The sequence below is a fragment of the Vespa velutina genome, chromosome 6, assembly GCF_912470025.1.
Source record: "Vespa velutina chromosome 6, iVesVel2.1, whole genome shotgun sequence".
NCBI classification, from domain to species: domain Eukaryota; kingdom Metazoa; phylum Arthropoda; class Insecta; order Hymenoptera; family Vespidae; genus Vespa; species Vespa velutina.
In genome coordinates this window covers 5,762,485-5,776,321 of record NC_062193.1, presented here as the reverse complement: position 1 = coordinate 5,776,321, position 13,837 = coordinate 5,762,485, and the positions used below count along the sequence as shown (strand labels likewise).

The following is a 13,837-nucleotide window of genomic DNA, read 5'->3' as shown; positions in this document are numbered from 1 at the left end:
ATTATTATTATTACTCAGAAACAATGGCCTTAGTATTTCTATTTAATCGTGCAAGAGCTCGATTTCGATCTACACGAACGTCTCGTAGCGTAGTCAGCATTCTTCTAGCACTTACAGAGAATAAAGGAGAAAGAGAGTAAAAGAAAAAATGAAAAAGAAAGAGAAAGAGAGAGAGAGAGAGAGAGGGAGAGAGAGAGAGCACAAAATCGCGTCGTAATTGAGCGATAATATCTCACGCGTGCGAACGACGGGCTCCTATATGATTCTTTCGCGGCTCTTTGAAACGGCTATCGATCTCGAAGAAAACTCTTGGGGCCAAGCGAGGGTGACGTACGCGCGCGTTTCTTTCATTATTTTTATGTATTGAGCGCACGCGCGCGCGAGAGAGAGAGAGAGAGAGAGAGAGAGAGAGAGAGAGAATGAAAGAAGCCTAGGCTCTCTGTAGAAAAGGGTGATATTCTTTAAAGCCCTTGTCGGTTCGTATATACATCGAGTCCATCATCGTATCCCTTGGGAGACAATAGGGACGATGAAAAACGAAAACGTAGGACGTTTTACGTATGTATGTATGTGTCCTTACGATTTATGATTGTCCACTCACGGATAACATAAGAATAAGGACGACGGATTTCACGTACGAGGACTACGCTTAATATTTTATTTATGAATAAATAGATATTTTTACGATTATTAATTTTGCGATGAGAGATTTTTTATTCTCTCTCTCTCTCTCTCTCTCTCTCTCTCTCTCTCTTATTTTTTTTATTTTTATTTTTTTTTTTTATCAGGGGGAAAATTTTGTATAAATAAAGGAACGAGGAGAATGATGAAACGTTGTCATTATCCGTATACCTCGTCTCAATCGAGTAAGTTCCATCAGAATAGATCAGCACGTTCGCGGTTCACACATAGCTGTGTAAAATGAGGTTCCTTCCTGTATCATCCCGGAGACAGGCAAAGAAGATGAAAAATGAAGTGGCCGGCATTTACGGATGTTTTTACGATTTATGATGCCCAACTTCAAATACATACGCATAAAGCATTCTCTGTCAAGAGTAGGAAAGTAATGTGTTACGTGACAAGGCTACCCTTCTTTTTATTATTATTTCTTTTTGCACGTTCTTTTCTTCTATTTTGTTTTTCCTCCCCCCCCAGCCACCCCCCCCCACCCCACCCCAAAATTTCATCTATTAGCCGATTATTAGTCGGCTAGATTAAGCTCCTCGTGTAGCTCTTTGTTCTTTTTTCCTTTTTTTCTTTTCAATCCCTTTTCTCTTCGCTCCCTCTCATCTCCCTACTAACTTCAAGAGTACGACGTTTGTTTATCATGAAATAATAATAAAAATGTATATATCTTTATAATTTCCATTAAATGTAATCATCCAATGATCTCTCTTTGTCGTTTGTCAATTTATTTGTTTTCGACGAACTATTATCCATGATTATTTTTGGATTGTTATTGGAAACGAAGCGAACTTTAAGGGTAAATTAAATATTTCATTTTATTGAATACCTTTCCAAGAGAAAGATAGATAGATAGATAGATAGAGAAAGAGAGAGAGAGAGAGAGAGAGAGAGAGAGAGAGAGAGAGAGAAAGAGGGAGAGAGAGGGAGAGTACCACCGATGTACTTCGCGTAATATTTCTCTAGCGGTGCCGTCTAGCGTAGATGGTGGGCAAGAAAGCGTATGATAAACGAGGAGCTAGTCCTTTATGGGCGCGAAGCAATTTATGAGACTGTCCAAGTGGGACTGCGTCTGTCTAATTCACTGTAACGCGCCATTCTTCGGGCCCGAACGTTTTCACGCTGCTTCAGCGTTTAACCGCGCAATTAATTAGCCAGGCTCTTCTTGTAAGTCCAGATAGGGCGAGAGCCCAAGCCACTTCGCGGTATTCGATAATGAATATCTCTCATTAATCCGATCTTGACGGGATCATTGTGATAATAATTAATTACTTAAATGATTTTACGATTATTCGAAGATTAATTTCTAGTGTGATCTTTCTTCTTTTCTTATTTCCTTTTTTCTATTTTTTCTATTTTTTCTATTTTTGGTTTTTCTTTTTCTTTTTCTTTTTTTTCGTTACACTGATTAACATTATCGCGACGTTCAAAAGCGGATAACACTATGGTTATATAGAGGTGTTGGTTAACGATTAATTCGCCGTCAGCAACAAATAATCCGTAATCGTTGCAGTAACATTGGTAACGGCGTGCAATAGTCCAACCGATAAGCCTGCATGAACGTTGGCTGCTTGGATGCGCTTTGTATCGAGCAGACCGTAGCAATATGCTTGCTTCTGCGATCCTAGGCCTATCCTTCTCTGTATACAAGCGATTATACATGTGTTAAGCGACGTCCATTGCCAAATGCAGTAACACATCTAAAGGAATCTAAACGCATTCCAAAAGCTTTTCGATGATAAACGAGCTTAAACGATCAAGAAATATGTATAAATACATACATATAGAGATACATACATATATATATGTATATACATATATATATATATATTTTTTTTGTCACGATTTATTTCGTTTTTACACAATAAGAAATTCTTAACTCGTTCTATCCCATAATACTCGTTAAATCGCGAACAAACATTTGTTTGATTCTTTTATTCTTCTAATTTTTGTTATATCTCGAAATACGTATGTATACGTATATGTATTTATGTATGTATGTATTTATGTATGTATATATGTATGTATAGGTGTATGTATACCGTTCGCACGCGATGCAAAAAAAAACCAAACACGTCCTGTCACGATTGCGGCTGTGCTCGACGTTGATTTGATTTCTCCGTGCTAAATAGGAAAACGATTGTATCATACCGTTCTCTCTCTCTCTCTCTCTCTCTCTCTCTCTCTCTCTCTCTCTCTCTCTCTCTCTCTCTCTCTCTTTCTGTTTTTCGTTTCGTCGAGTACAAATAGTAACAGAACGAATGCATGTATTTATCGTGGTAACGTTATATTTTTTCTGTTTTGATTTTTTTCTCGAATCTTTTGTTTTTCGCATTTTCTTGGGATCCAAAAATTCATCGTCGCAATCGGCCATTGTGATTTAAAGATATGTTAAAAAAAATTATTTATATACGAGTTCCTTGTCGTAAAATGGCATAAATCGTTATATATGTATATACACACACAAACAAAAAAATACACACACACAAATATATATATATATATATATACATATTGTCTACGTTGCAATATATATTTTCTAGTGACTTCAAAGAGATCGCTTGGAGGTATATAAAAAAAAAAAAAAAAGAAAAAAAAAAAAGAAAAAAAGAAAAAAAACCTCCCTAAGAGAGAAATAATAGCTTTGTGCTAACGTTTCACGTAAAGCCGTTTCACGTTGACTGCGTACGTTCAACAACGAATTAGATTCCGGGGAAATCCGAAGAAAATCTTTGCTCTTTTCGTTTTCGTTGGTATCGTGTCAGCTGTTCGGTCGACACACAACGAAAAGTATACGAAGAAAGGATATAGTTGGAAGAAGGGTCAGCGTACGCTTCAATCGTTTTCATAATTTCTATGTACTTTGGTGTTCTGACGTACGTACATATGTATGTACGTATATGGATACATGCATATATGAAATAGCCGGTATGCCAATGAAAGCATATTAAGAACCTTTATCAAAGTAGTCAGGATCACGCAACGTCCGAGTGCGAATTTGCTTGCCTTTTCACGAATGTAAATCTATTTAATTGATCGAATGACATCCTCGCTCGAGAAAAGAGACGTCGTAGATTGTCAGATTGAAATTATTTATGAAATTATTAACGTCACGAGAACAGGATAAAAGATTTATTTAACGCGTAAAAATCTGATAGAATTAATTTTGATGCAAATCGATATATTTAGTATTAATTAAATAACATTCGTACATTTTTTTTCTTTTTCTTTTTCTTTTTTCCTTTTGTCTAAATTATAAGACTTCATTTATTCGAAATGTATTTTCGATATATATATTTTCAATCTTTTTAATGTTACAAAAGAAATTTATAAAACGTTTTAAATGAAATTTGTAAAAGATAAAGTATCGATTATCGGAGATGGCCCCTCCCCCTTCCCCCTTCCCTTCCAAGGTATACAACGTGTTAATTATAAATTATAATTTATTTATTATAAATATATAAAATATATCGTACAGTTATCGTACTACGATGTATTACGTTCATTTGTTCTCGTTAAAAGTTCAGAAAGTATTCTCATTTGGTAAATAAGATATTTCAATCTATTTTAGAAAATTGTTCGATCTAAATCTCAGTTAAAAGCAATTGCTTTTAGTATCATTTCTCAGATAGAGTGAGGTAAGTTCTAGGACAGTTTGAACGTTACGGGTATTAAGAACACAATCTGTGTTTGCTGTGGTCGTGGAGGGGAAAAAGAAAGAAAAGAAGAAAAGAAAAAAAAAAGGAAAAGGAAAAAAAAAAAGAAAGAAAGGAAAAGTTACTCGAACTTTTCGAAGGGTGTGAAACTAAAGGAGAACAGCGATAAACGGCGATTCGTTCTCGTTTCGTACGAAAAAGGGAATGGAGTGGGAGGATATCGTCTTCATTTATTACCCAATGCTTATTACGACTCAGATCTCACGAATTTCCAAGATCATTATCATAAGGGACGTTAGTCTCACCAGTTCTCCGTTCTTCGTAGATTTTTCCCCTCTTACGACTTAGAAGCCCCTTCGTGCCATCTGTTCGTATTTGTGTTCGTTCCCCCTTTTCTATTATCTTCTTTCCCTCTTGTTTGTATAGCGCTAAAAAATTCTTTTCAAGTTGTGAAGGAACATTACATTGAAGACAAGGATATATTTGTTCAGGGCGAAAGTTAGTTCGTCGTACGTAAGAAATGAGTTTGTTAAGTCGATTAAATATTGCATTCGACGCGTACTTCCTTTTCGAGAATATAATTAACAAAGAGAAACGTTAAGAGCGAGAGAGAGAGAGAGAGAGAGCGAGCGAGAGAGAGAGAGAGAGAGAGAGAGAGAAGGAGAGAGAGAGAAAGTATTATTATAGTTTCTAAGAAGGAACGTTTCTCTCTAAAGCTTTAGGATTCTCTGTATAAAGCTTTGGTACGCGTAGTTTACACGGTGAAAACTATGCTGGATGAATGTCGTCAGCTTAGGTGGCATTTTTTAGGTAGCATATATAGGTGCATATATGTATATGTTTGTATATATGTGCATATATATATATATATATATATATATATATATATACATATGTATATAAAGGGTCAGTGTTTTTCCTACGGATAAAGGAAGCGAGAGCCGCTTCAGAGATAACACGAGCGAGAGCCACGCGAAGATATATTCTCGATTTATGCACCTGTATGCGCAATCTTATGTGCGGCTGCACATATGCATCTGTCGCCGCCGCATATGCATGGCTGCGCGTTATAATATCCACGTGCTGTTGATACGTGTGCCAGCGTCGACGAGAGATATGTATTTTCTACGAACGATGCGCGATCAAGAGAGAAAGAGAGGTAGATAGATAGATAAAAGAGAGAGAAAAAGAGAGAGAGAGAGAGAGATATGAAAAAGAATAAATTTTATCGTTAAAGTATTATTATAGGAATTATTTCGAATTTTATAATTTTCGATTGGTTCGATTATTTTCATTTTATAATTAATTGAACCCGTACAAATATCATTTAACGTTTTACGGATATATATTCGCGATAAAATTGATATAATCATTTTTAATTTTGTTATCGAGATCCTTTATAACGAATAACGTTACGATTCGCGATATAAGTTAATTGAAAATATCGTGAATCTTTTTTTTAACTATCCTTTTTAAATATTTTTTTATAAAATGAATCAGAACATTTGATCTTTCCATTTGAATCATCGACGTTGATGGACGAGACAATGATTGGGTATTCAGGGAACGTATCGAAAAAGGTGTAGTGTAGTACCACAGCTGGTAAGAATTTCGTTTCTGTGTCACCCTCCTTTATACATATATGCATACTACAGAATATTTTATGTTATTGGATCTTCACGTAGAGAATTTAGAATACCACGAGACCATCTTGTTCTATCGCGAAGAAGCGTTATCGATTTCTTCTTCTTCTTCTTTTTTTTCTCTCTCTCTCTCTCTCTCTCTCTCTCTCTCTCTCCCACCCCCTCCTCTCCTCCTCCTCCCGATCGTTATAAAACTTTTTCTTCCTTCCACGAATATCCTTCTAATAATACAGATCGAATGAAATTTCACGTGGATTAATTTTTCATTCGTTTTATAAATTACATTTTCATAGCTATCTACGGAATAAGGCGAAACAAGCGTACGGTAGTTAAGATCGGATTCGGGAAAGTTTGAAAGCCAAGGTGTTCCATCGCCCTCACCCTCTCTCTCTATCCCTTTACCCCACCTCATTGCCCTCCCTATCCCCCTCCTCCCCCGACTCTACTTTTTTCTTCCTCCCATCTTCTTCTTGGTTTTCTTTTTTGTTTATTTTTTTTTTCTTTTCCTTTTGTTTTTTTTTTCGTTTTGTTTTGTTTTTTCTTTTTGGGTTTTCTCCCCCCTCGCCCTCCCCCCTCCCCCCGTAAGCACGAAAACTTCGTGGTCGAGTGCTTCTTTTTTGCTTCATATACAGTACAGTGTACATACGTACGTACTGTATACATGGGAATGTCGGTTTCTCTCTATATCCAGTGAATTTGAGAAAAAAGGAGGAGCTCTTTTTTTTTCTTTCTTTTTTTTTTTTATCGAGCGACGTTCTCTCTACTCCGTTATTCATAGCGTAATGTTATCTCGTTCTTGATTCTCGCATATAAACCCCTACATGATATTTGTACAATTTTCTGTTCTTTTTTTTTTTTTATTTTTTTTATTCTCTCTCTCTCTCTCTCTCTCTCTCTCTCTCTTTGAATGAAATTTTTTTCCACGGTTTTAATAAGAGTTTCAACGATTGACAAAGCGTGTTTAATTCTTTTCAAACGGAGTCGAGTTCCGGACTTAGAAGTTCGAATAAATTATCGAGCTGCGAAAGAACGACACGGAACATCGCCGCAAATAGAAATGCTTTATGAGAATTTATTCGTTTTCTTCTTAGTTATAGGTCACTCATCTCGACAGTATTATAAGATATCGAATCTTAAATAGTTTTTTCGTTCTTATGTATCAACGAAAGGAGAAGAAATTGTTAGAAGGAAGCAAGGCGGGTATATGTGAATTTTTTTCCTTTTATAATCGAGCGAATTACCAATTAAGATTTAAAAAACGAACTAACGTCGTACTTTCTCGACCTATTTATTCGCGCATTTGCATACATCTCGTATATTGGATTTAACAGAGAAGAGAGAGAGAGAGAGAGAGAGAGAGAGAGAGAGAGAGAGAGAGAGAGAGAGAGAGAGAGTAAGGAAAGAAATGTAAAACGGAAAGAAGAAAAGTTTCAGAGGGAATTATTGAAAGGAAAACGAAGTCAATAATAATGGTTTGCTAGCAATATGTTTGATTGAAGATGGAAACGATTAAACGACTATCTACTTGTTGACATTTTTTTTTTTCTTTTCTTTTTTTTTTTTTTTTTTTTTTACAGTGATATCGATAATGGTTATTACTTGACTTCTTCAATGATTTCAAGTTACTCGTGGAAAAATAATGCGATATGTTCATTTAATCGTCGTTTACATTGCACGAGTTTCTTTTCTTCAATTGAAAATAATTAAAATCGCGTTGAATACTTAATGGTTAAGAAATCGAGAGATCGAGAAGGATAGATAGACGGATAGAAAGGGAAGGAGAGAGAGAGAAAGAAAGAGAGAGAGAGAGAGAGAGAAAGGAAGAGAGTAAATGAAGAACAACGAGGAGTTGAGATTTTATGATTATAGTATTAATTCTTATCACGAAGGGATAACGTGTAAGCGACATTTTCATCGTCTTTAAGATATTAATCTAGATTTTGCCGCTTGTATACGTAGATATTACAATATCTACGATATATACAATACCTATATACCGTTTTCTCTCTCGGGATGGGTGCATTGTCGAGGTCGTATAAGTGATATGCGAGTGCAACAAAAGGCAGAAGTAAAGTCTGTGTCTGACTGAAGTACTGGGAGAAGTTCTGGGCCGGGGATAGGACAACGCTCATAAAATTTGTATGTATCCCCGAGTATCTGGGATGGAGAATGAAAGGGAAGAACGACGGCTCAAAATGGGAGGGCATGAAGGTGAAAGTAAAAAAAAAAAGAAAAGGGAAAGAATGGATGAAAAAAAAAGAAAGAAAGCAAGTAAGCAAGACAGGAAGACTCTTGAAGAGATACAGGAGGGTTCGGTCTAAGGCACATTTTCCTATCTCGAGACAAAGTATTGTAAGTTGGAAGCTCCAAAGCTTCACCGGAGGTGACCCTCTTTTCTTCACTCCGCTCCATGTAGCTCACATTGCAAAGCTCGTGTCCTGCATCCGGGTCAATCCTTTATCCTCCCAAAACTTTCCACAATTCCGGGTTATATTGTGTGTCTATTGTAACCTCAATATTCACGCCGTTACCTCTTACGCGAATAACGTTTTTCCTAACTTTATAGTCCCTCAACTTTGTCCCCGTGTCTTTTGCCCAATAGTTTGGAATGAATATTGTTTCGTTTTCTTTTTTTTTCTTTTTCCTTCTTTTTCTTTCTTTCTTTCTTTCTTTCTTCTCCTCTTTTCTTTCTTTCTCTCTCTCTCTCTCTCTTTCATTGTTTTAATTTTTATTTACTTATTTTTTCCGTTTGGTTTTTCTTCTTTCTTTCTTTTTCTTTTTCTTTTCTTTTTCCCTTTTCTTTTTTTCAGAAATATTTATCGATTTTTAACGCTTTAAAAATACTCCCTTTGACGTTTCTTCGATTTCACTCTGAAATAATTTATGATAGTAGTAGAAGATGCGGTACGATAAGAAAATTAGATTGACGAGATCGCAAGGGAAATCTCGTTTCATTAAAAGCATTCCTGACAGATAGAATTTTTAAAGTCACATAGCCGAGGAACTACTTAATTCGCGTCATATATTCGAGAAAGGAAGATTGTACTTTACGAAGAATTTTCATGTCAACTAGAATAAGTATGATGATAAATATAGTTCAAGTGGTAGGGTGGGTAGGGTGGAATAGGGGTGGAGTGGGACCGAAAGATAGGGTAGAGACAGCTTGGGTAATTAACGTAGTCTTCCTTGTCTTTTCTAAGACATGCAGTAACATCATATAATCAAATTAAATAATCCATTTCAATTAATAATATCTTGCTGTACCAAAGGCCATTGGTTTAACACTTAAAAATGAAAATTGTTCTTATTCGAGGCACATTTAAACGTATTCGACCTACATTTCGTGATCTCAGAACGATCGAAAGAGATCTAATAAGTACTATTTTATAATATACAGGGTATCTCGAATAATTCTTGGATAGGTCAAAAATTCTTATTTGGTATTTAAATATTGATTATTCTTTTCTGAGATTGTTTTTTCTCTTTCTATTTTTGTTTTTTTTTTTTTGTTTCTTTTTTCTTTTTATAGACTTGTAGTTAAATTTGCAGTTTTACAATATGAAGAAAAAGAACAATTTTTGTACGAAGGTTTTCGCAAAAAAAAATAAATTGATATCGAACTGTTCATGTAGTTTTGATTGAATTTGTAAAAACCTCGTTCAAATTTATCGATCGTCCTTAATCTCTTTACGAAAGGTCAAAAAGGTCTATCCACGAATAAACCTCATATCTAATATATTATTTCCGATAAATTATATTATTTTATTATAAGGATAAAAAAGAATGTTTCCGCCCGGGATCGAACCGGGGACCTTCCGCGTGTTAGGCGGATGTGATAACCACTACACCACGGAAACAATTTGATCTCCTTTTATTTTTATAACGAACCAATTGAAAAAATTTGTTATTAAACTTGGATTGATTTTAATTTATATACAGATATATGTAAATTGATTAGTTTTTCAATGCAAAAGAAAAAAGTATGACATCTCATCGGTATTATAATATATTGTTTGTATATATAATTTCTTTTTTCTTTTTTTTTTTTTTTTGTATATTTATTTCGATAACGTTAAAAACATGTAACTCTTTACAACGTTGTAAATGTTAAACGTAGTACGTACAAGTTTTATCGAATTAAAAAGACGAAAAGAAAAGAGAAAAAATTTGTTTCCGCCCGGGATCGAACCGGGGACCTTCCGCGTGTTAGGCGGATGTGATAACCACTACACCACGGAAACTTGATGTTTGAGATTTGGTCCATAATAAATCCGTTCGTATTTCAACTATAATCATTGTTTATTCTAAATTGTTTTTAATTTTAATTAATCATACGTTTTAATTGTTACCTTTGGAAGGATTTGAAGTAATTAATACATACCTTTGTTAGATTTTTATTGAATAATAATCGATACATATATATATATATATATATATATATATATATATATATTATTTTGATAGAAATTAAATATATTTATTTCGTGAGATTGGATGAAATTAACGATCGATTTCTATTTTAATAGGTACACCGTATATTTAACTATAATATGTGTCGTTTTTTTGTCTCTCAAATTTTTGAAATAATTGAATCGTTACGTTTTATTTCAGTTGTAGTAATTTATTTAATTATCTTTGATTTATTTAAGTTATTGACATTTCCCCTTGTGATATGTAATCTATGGAAAGGATATTGAATACATATTGAAACTAGGATTAATTATAAAAGAATCTGTTAGACGAACACATTATTTCTTTCTCCAAATTTACGTGATCCCTTTTTGACCTTTTGTCAATACGTCGTTTCTTTAATGCTAGTTTTTATGTATATAAATATATATGTATTATATAATTTTTAGCCGGTAGATGATATTCATAGGATGGCTTTTTTTTTTTATAGCTAACTATATTTTTATTCTCTCTCCAAATAAAGGTTAAAAAAGAAATTCTATTTTTTGCGATATGATTTATAATACAATTGATTTTATATCGCTATTACGAACCGTATATTTATATATCAGATTTGTATATTCCAAAATTAAATACAAATGCAGAACTTCATTTTGTGTGATTAATCATTTTATATTTATTATGGTCAAAAATATTACGATTAATATTTCCACTTGTCATGATGAAACATCAGAAAATAATTTAAATTTTGTTGCTATATATATTTAGCATCGCCATATATATATATATATATATATATATATATATATATATATATGGATTCACGTAAAATGAACTTACGTACTTATTTATTACGTCAAATTCGTGATAATATATATATATATATATATATATATATACACGATAAAGATAGATTTCTTTTTTTTTTTGTTTTTTTTTTTTTTTTTTTTTCAAATTAAAGCGATTTCATTAAAGCTTGAAAATATTCAAGTCTCATGAGAGAAAGAGAGAGATAGATAGAGAGAAAGAGAGAGAGAGAGAGAGAGAGGGAGAGAGAGAAAGAGAAAGTTATTACATATGCAGTTGCAGTTTAGTGTGATCGAGTTATCCTTTTGCCATATGTTACACAAACATGTCATTAATAATCCGTAAAACAAACTTACATATAATCTCTTGTGGTGTTACGTCACAAGAACGTGCTCATTCCTCTAATCATTTCTGAACGCGCACGAGCGAGCGTAGTAGCTATGTATTTACGTATACTCTCCTCGAGGCCTTCGGCTTGGCTTTGAATATTCACGGTTTAATCCAAACTTTCATCTTATCGATGCAAACCATACTCTCCTGGATTGACTGTCGTGTGTAGGAGAAAGGTACGCGAATTGCCGAGAGCTTAAAGTCATACACATATCTACGTAAGTATAATATGTACATATCTGATATATTATCGATAAGGGACATTATAAAATCGTCATTGTTTTTTATTTTTATTTATTTGATCGATATTTTCATTAATTAATGAATAAATATTTTTTGTAAAATAAATGTTCATTATAAATCTTAGATATATTTTCTATGAATATTAATATTTATAATAAAATATCAGTATATACGTATTCAATATATGTGACCAATGTAAATAATTAAGCATCGGAGTTGTATCAGGATTATGTCTGATTAGAGTCTGAATTTAATATAAATATTGATGATCTATTTGAAACGTTAATAAATTATTATATTTACAAATATTTTAATTAAAATATGAATAGTCTTTTTTTTTTCTTCTTTTGTTCGTTCTTTCTTCTTTTTTTTTTTTTTTTTTTTTTTTTTTTTCCGGTATAAACTGATCACCTTTATTACGTAGTGATAGTTTATAAAATAGATTTATTATTTATTTAAAATCTTAATTAAAAATATTTCAAAATATTGATCCAATTTAATAAATTAATAATCATTGTTTATTCCTGTTGTCACTTGACTTTCTCATTTGGTAGATTTAATGGAAGTTACACTTCTTCTTTTTTTTTTTTTTTTTTGTTTTCCATCTTCTCTTTCCCTTCTTGAAGCTAATTACGAACTTTTACCACACAGCAGCGCGTTTCCGCCTTTTTTTTCTTTTCTTTTTTCCTGGTTTTATTTTATTTTTTCTTTTTTTCTTTTTTTTGGATCTTATCGTACTACGATATTTACTTTGGACGTTATATATTTAGTATAACAAGTCTCTTACTCTCTCTCTTTTTCTCTCTCTTTCTCTCTCTCTCACTCTCACTCTCATTCTCACTCTCACTCTCACTCTCTTACGATCTTAATTCCACAGTTTTTAAGTTCGATTCATCGTTTAAAAAGATGTCCAAGCTTCTTTCATCAAAGCTTTTCTCCACTTGATATCAACTTCGACCAAAGTCACTCGTGTACCTTTCCTTCTCTTTTTTTCTTTCTTTCTTTTTTTTTCTTTTTCTTTCTTTTTTCCTTTTGCCGACGTCACTTCGCTTCTCAACTTCTGTCTCCTTTCTTGCATTACTTGACTTTTACTCGTTCGCACTTTTTTCGTTCCTTTAGTGAGTGAGAAAATTCTTACGTATACATTTTTTTCTTTTCTTTTCTTTTCTTTTCTTTTCTTTTTTCGAAAAATCACGAAACGAAAAGTTGAAATTTTCTTTTTTATATCCACCAATATATTTAGACGTTATCTACGATTTTATTATTTTCCAGGTTTTTTTTTTTTCCATTTTATTATCGAATAAGTTTAATTTATGTTACGTTTCGTTTTATTTTGTCCGATCGAGCGACATACGAATATCGTACGAAAAAATAACTACGAAATTTATTCTAATCGTGTGAGGTCAACCAAAAGGATCGATTGACAATTTCATGAAGCTTTATACTTTGCATCGATATATACACCAGTGCAGCTTAGCTAATGTAATATTGCGGTGTTTATGCAATTACGCACAATATACTGTAAATGCCTCTCTAGAATTAATTAATATCCTGCTTGGTACATTCGCTAATAAATTTATTGATCGCATCGATTATGAATAATAACATAGATACATACATGATATTGTGATATAAGGGAACTTTGGATCAGTTTGATCTATCATCTCATTTTCTCCTTGATAGTTTCTAAACTATCCATTCTAATTTGTGATTCGATTATCATCATCATCATCATCATCATCATCATCATCATCATCATTATCTTTACGTTCAAATTTCTTAAGGTAATCCTTTATAGAGAGTTATTTTTTTTTCCTTTGTCCAACGTTATTAAATTAACACAACCGTTTTCTACAGTGTATGTAATCTTTAAACACCTTGACGTACACTAATACTGCACATCTATATTTTAGCGTAAAACAAGTTAGATACGTGTGTATGTATATGTAAAACGAAGATCATTTGCTTTAGAAACTCCTCCCTGTCTCTCTCTCTCTCTCTTTC

At 33.1% G+C, this 13,837-nt stretch overlaps 1 protein-coding gene and 2 non-coding genes across 4 annotated transcripts in view; 1 reads left to right on the top strand and 2 right to left on the bottom strand.

Annotated features, from left to right (window-relative positions):
* Window positions 1-13,837, top strand: part of LOC124950245 — a 67,338-nt gene that overhangs the window by 10,442 nt on the left and 43,059 nt on the right. The window lies entirely within an intron of this gene.
* On the bottom strand, window positions 9,768-9,840 carry Trnav-aac. Its single transcript has one exon. It is a non-coding gene; the product is annotated as a tRNA-Val (tRNA).
* Trnav-aac lies at window positions 10,152-10,224 on the bottom strand. The gene has a single exon. It is a non-coding gene; the product is annotated as a tRNA-Val (tRNA).